The following is a 6472-nucleotide window of genomic DNA, read 5'->3' on the forward strand; positions in this document are numbered from 1 at the left end:
AGCCCACTCTAGCAAAAAATGATATTGGAAATTTGCATTTTAAATACTCTTCCTCTCTGAAAAGATAACTATAAAATTGTTGTAGTTTTCCTCATGAATGAGATAGAAATCTGTTGGGACTGAAATGGAATAAAATCACACAACAGGAGCAGATTGAAGCTCTGAGCAGGACGCAGGCACAGAATTCCTTTAATATATTAGGGTCTAAAATCATCCCAAGTTCCCCAGAGAACTGGTCCAGGTTCACACAATCACACTGGATTTTGGGATTGAATTTCCTTGACAAGGGATAGCATAGTTTTCTCTGACCGTTATCCAATATTTTGATTTTGTGTCTTGTAGTATCTACTTTATTTGGAGAAAAACAGCAAATGTCATGAAAAGAGTACATGAAGCTTGTACAATATCGCTGCCTGATGGGAGAGATGGGTTGCAAATGTAAGATCTGATTTTTTTCTAGGGTTTAGTGAATGAGAGAATGCAACAATAAATTAGAATGTTGGAGCTATGCAATCATAGGGCAAGAAAATCGAAGAGTGATAAAGTAAATATATTCTACTAATACAAGGACATTATAAAAGGTAACCAAACGAATTAATTTAAAAAACAGTGCAACCATTAATTCAGGGCTCTAAATGCAAAGAAGAGGGCTGCACTGTGGAATAACAGGAAAAGCCGCCACCTGCGTCGCCTGCATCCCATATGGGTGCCAGTTTGCTTCCCAGCTGCTCCAATTCTAATCCAGCTCTCTGTTATGGCCTGGGAAGGCAGCAAAAGACGACCCAATCCTTGGGCCTCTGCACCCCTGTGGGAGTTGCAGAAGAAGCACATTGACTCTTATCATCCATTTCCTCCAGAACTGTAGGCTGAATGTGACATTTTGATGCGTGATAGTACGAATGATCATCTGTCAGCATCTAACGTCTGTTTGCACTTGATCTCATGTTAGATGAGTTTTATAGAGCTCACAACATGGAAAGCTTAAAGAAATACTGTTTTATTACATGAATCTTGTGTTTACATATATATTTTAAATTAGGTTTTCATTAACTTACCTCATAACTTTCAAATTCTAATCAATTTTATTTTTTCAATAATTTTAATGTTCTATGATATATAAATATATAGTCTAAAATTATATATTTATTTTACAAAGGGTGAAATTTTTAAATCATTGTCCATTTTTAAAAATTGTCTTTGTGAACTAATATACTGTATTGTATAGTGAGGAAATAAGTAATCTATTAGTACTAAAGAACTTCAGCATACATATGATTTCAGTTAATTTAGAGAATTAGAAAGTAGGAATAAAAGAAATTTATTTTTTCTGTGTAAACATTTAATTTTGCCCAATATATAATTTAATTTTAACAATCCACTGCTGAAATGGTCATGAAGTTATTATGGGGTCAACTAACTTATTTTTAGGATTATGGAAAATAATACTAGAAATGATAAATTTCTACCTTAAGAATGGGTTACATAATAAAGTGATATCAAAATCAGCTAAAATATATGTCTTGTGCTGTCAAGAATATTTTACACATTATTCCCCAGCCTGTTTTTCAGAAATGTCTAATAGTTTCATTGAGAATACCTAATTTAATCCATTTTTTGGAGAATAGAAATAAATAGTGAGGAGGGAGTAGTTATTTAGAAGATTAATTTTGGAGAAGCAGAAGAAAACTATTAGGTAACTAATTGTAATTTTCAGCCACAGGAGCTTAACAAAAATAAATGTAACACTTGACTATTCTCTTTAGAATGGAATGATGAGCATTGGATTTTCTATTATTCCTTCCTTCTGTCACTACTGAGAGTCATAGGATTAGTCTAAATGGTTCTGTAGTACTTAGCTTCTTCCTTAATACATCAATTAAAATACAGTTATTCAGGGAGGAAATAAAATATAATAGGCAAGAGTACAAGCCCTAAACTCCAAATGTCTGAATTCTTATTAAAATCTTAGAATAACTTGAGCAATGCAAGTTTTATACTTTGTTTAAAAGCATACATTTTAATATGGTTGTTAAAATCAAACTAAATAATAGACAAAGCTTACATGTGTGCTTTTCAAATGACAGTTAATAGGTATTAACTGGATAAAGAATAGGAACAAAAATAACCATTTCCCAATGCTTTGAAAAAAAGCATTCACAATTCATTTATGTGCAATACACTGTGAAACATTTAGAATTCTTTAAGTCTGGAAATATAACTTTAATTATAGAACATAAAAGCACACCAGTGCATTAAATAGTCTCTAGAACTATATTAATGATAAAATGGAAAAAATAGATTCAGACAAAATTGTATCATGAATCTGTATTTGTCTTGTAATAAGGTATCTAAATTTGAACATTAATGGGAGAGATCTTCAATAACATTGGAACATAGCATTAACCCCTTCTTTTTCATAGATTCTATAATTATGCAAATAGGGAAATATTGAAGAATAAAACAGTGGCATATTTGTAGTCTCACCTAACATCCCAATTAGAATCTCTTTATTCATTTACAGCATTAATTGTTATGATGGTTATGATGAGCATACTATGATAATGATAATTTAAAAACTTATCAAATACTAATTAAATAGACATAATTATTTTATTTAAGGTTTAATTATTTAATTTAATGCTAACAAATACAGGATTTCACTACTGCTCTTGTCAACTTACACTTATAGAAATAGACGTATCATTATTAAAGTCTCGTGGCACTAATTAGTGACAGAATTAGACTACCAAGCATCACTAATCAAAAACCAAAGCTGGTGTTTGCAAGAGAATTATTATTTTGCTTGAGTGGTTGAAGTCACAATGATGCAAACCTGCTACTCTGATACTCTCATGTTTTTAAAAAGAACTTTATTGGGCTGGCATTGTGGCATAGTAGGTTGAGTCTCCACCTGTGAAGTCAGCATCGCATATGGGTGTCGGTTCAAGACCTGGCTGCTGCAATTCTGATTCAGCTCCCTGCTAATGAGCCTGCAAAATCAGTGGAGGATGGTCCAGATATTTAGGCCCCTGCAGACACAAGGGAGACATGGAAGAAGCTCTGGGTTCCTGGCTTCAGTCTGCCTCAGCTGTGGGCCATCCTGGGCCATGATATTCTTATCATGAATCCTTTATCATTTGTATGGTTTGCATGGTTTGCAAATGATTTCTACCATTCTGTTGGTTGCCTCTTCGCTTCACTGAGTGTTTGTTTTGCAATGCAGAAGCTTTTCAATTTGATGTAATCCCATTTATCAATTTTGGCTTTGATTGTCTATGCCTCTGAGGTCTTTTCCAAAAAAACTTTGCCTGTGCCAGTCTATGAACATTGAAGATTTTTCCATTTTTTAGTGTCTTCTCTTCTAGGCTTTAGGGTTTCTGATGAGAAGTCATCTACGAGTCTAATTGGACATTCTCTGAAAGTAATCTGGCATTTCTTTCATGTACATTTTAGAATATTTTCTTTATGTTTTACTATGGGAAGTTTGACTACAATGTGTCATGATGAAGATCTTTTCTGGTCATGTCTGTTAGGAGTTCTATGTGCTTCCTTTACTTGGATTTCCTCGTCTTCAAATTGGGGAAGTTATCTGTAATTATTCCATTAAATAGGCCTCCTGCTCGATTCTCTCTTTTCACACTTTCAGGAACTCCTAAGACTTATATGTTGGGTCATTTGATAGTATCCAATAAATCTCCAACACTGTTTTCTAATTTTTCTTCTTTTTTTTTTTTTTATTTTTTTGGTCTGACTGTAGAATTTCTAGTTTTGTCTTCTAACTTGGGTATTCTTTCTTCGGCCTCATTGAGTCTATTGTTAAGACTTCCAAACTACATTTTTATTTGATCTATTGAATTCTCTTTAAAAATCTCAATTTCATGGGAAATATTTTCATTCATGTCATGTATGGATTTCTTTAATTTGTGGATTTGCTTCTCATTACTTCTAAGTAATATGACCAAGTTTTAAATTCCATTTCTTAATTTCTTTAATCTCTTCATCTATACATTCTAGTATTGAAGTATTTTTGTGTTTTTCTAGGGGCATCATATTATCTTCTTTATTCTTGCTTCTTGAAGTGTTGCATTTGTTTTTAGATATTTGTGGAGATACTTCTTTTGTTTTGTTTTGTTTTGTTTTTTCCTTGTGATGGCTTTTATCTTCGAATTATGCCTCTGGCTAAGGGAGTATCTGCCCAGAAGCTTGTATGGGTGTGGCCAGGGAACTCTGTTCCGTGGTCCATGGTGAGGAGAGTGTCCAAGGTGACATCCAAGTTCAGCACGGTAAGTCTTCACTTATTTTTTTTTTTTTTAACAGATGAGAGTTTTGATCAGCTCTGTTGTTATAGTCTCATGCTCACCTTCTCTTCTCCACAAAGAGCAATGACTGGGCATCAACCTTAGTGGCTACAGTATTCATCCATTCTGCCACAAGAACCACACAAAAGATCCTCACAGTCCTCACTGTGAGCACATATCCATCAGCAATGACACTTCCGTGGGCATTAGGGAGCCCCTGAGTATGTGGAGTGGCCCACCGAGACTGAATCAAAGACCCAGCCATTCCTTAGGTCTTCCCAGGAAGCCACAGTGTTTTCACAGTCCCAGAACACAAAGGTTCCACAGTTATGAGCACTCAACTCCCTGTCAATTTTCCCAGCCAAATTCAGACATCTCACCTGGTTGCTGGGCACATCAACACGAGCTGGTACAGCTGTTATATATGTCCAAAATGGTGCTTACCTTCTCTCAGATAGTTATAAGACACTCTTCCCAGGTGGTTGGGGAGAGTACTCAAACAGTATGTTTCACTTTGTGTTTCTATGTGGGTGCAAACTGTTGAAATCTTTATACTAAATTGATCTTCTGTATATAAAGAGAATTGAAAATGAAAAAAAAAAAAAAAAAGAAATGTAACCGCTAGGTTGGCAGGTGCACTTTCCCTCACATGGTTCTGGGCTGCTGCATTCTGGGCTAAACTCACTATCCATAGCTGGTGCTGAGATTCTCAACTGTTGGGGTCCTGAGTTGTGTACATCTACTCTCCCTCTAATTTGCATGAACTTTCCTCTGCAGTTTTCTCCCCACTTACTCCCTGAGATTGCACTTTTTCCACTTTTTAAAAACTATCTTCCCCTAAACTAGAATAATAAGCTCCCTCCCTATTCTGCCATCTTGGAAATGATTATAGTTTTATTTTATAACTTCATTTGTAATATATTGAATATCAGCTGCAAGGACAATTTGAAAATTATGATATAATTTTAAGAATTTGACACTTCCAGAAATCATTTTGTCTCATTTAAATTTATATATTTCTTGCTTTATTTTGGATAAAGACTTTGTTTCTCAGCCTTTTGCTAAGATCAAGTGTCTGGATACAGACTAAGCTTAGCAACAAAAATAAGAAGAGCCAATGGACATTTTTGCAGTTTTAGCTATTTAATTTTCTCCATAATTTCTTCTTAGAATTTTATTTTTGAACTACTTTTAGAGTCTTGTTTTTTTCTACTTCTTCACTTATTCTGTTCCTTTTCTTCATCCTCATGACTTTCTCAGTTTGTTTTAATCCTCTGTATTGTGCCTCCTTCATGTTTTGTGCATAAAGCATTAAGGATTACATTTCTCAATCTTTTAGAGTTTGATTTCTTTAACATTACATCAAATGGACATAAGAATATATACAGACATGAAGTTTTCAAAGAGGAAATTCATAAACTTAGATGAAAATTGTGGATTCTTCTGCTTTTTTTTTTCCTTTTAGTTTCTTTTTGTGGTTTCATTTACCTGTAACTGTTGGGGAAAGATGTTTTATTTCTGAATTTTTCTAGTCCTGAGTACAATGTCACCAAATATAAATTTTATGAATATGAATTTTTGCTGAAGTGATATGTCTACAGCTACAAGTCAATAATTTTTGGAAACATGAAACAAGCTCTGTGTCATGTCAAAGAAAATTTACTGCTAAGAAATATTTATGAGTTCCCTGGGGTATAAATGGAAAAATTAAATTACCACTACACAGTGATGGGATAGAGACATCTCTAAACCCCAGGGCACTTGCTAGGAGCTTCCCATGAGCTCCATATTTGTGGATAAAATGTAACAATTGTAGCAGAGACCCAAGTACTACATAATCTAATACCTCCAAGGGTGTGTGTGACTATAAAACTGGATGCAATGTGACTGTGAGACTCGATCCCAGACACTAAGAAATGAGATACAGGCATTCCAAGTGACAGTGTAATTCACTGTACCACAGCGCCAGCCCCCTCTGCAATTTTATATGAGGCATGTCTATAGTATAATATGTAACTTAATATCTTATGCTTTAGTTGCAGGGCACTATTTAGACACAGAGAGGGAATAAAACTCAATATGGTTTCAATGATTAATCTTTCCCCCATTTAGAGAAGAAGATGAGCATATTTTATTGTAGTAATATAATTACAGTATCTTAGATGGGAGAATAA

Source organism: Lepus europaeus, chromosome 2, assembly GCF_033115175.1.
Source record: "Lepus europaeus isolate LE1 chromosome 2, mLepTim1.pri, whole genome shotgun sequence".
NCBI lineage: Eukaryota > Metazoa > Chordata > Mammalia > Lagomorpha > Leporidae > Lepus > Lepus europaeus.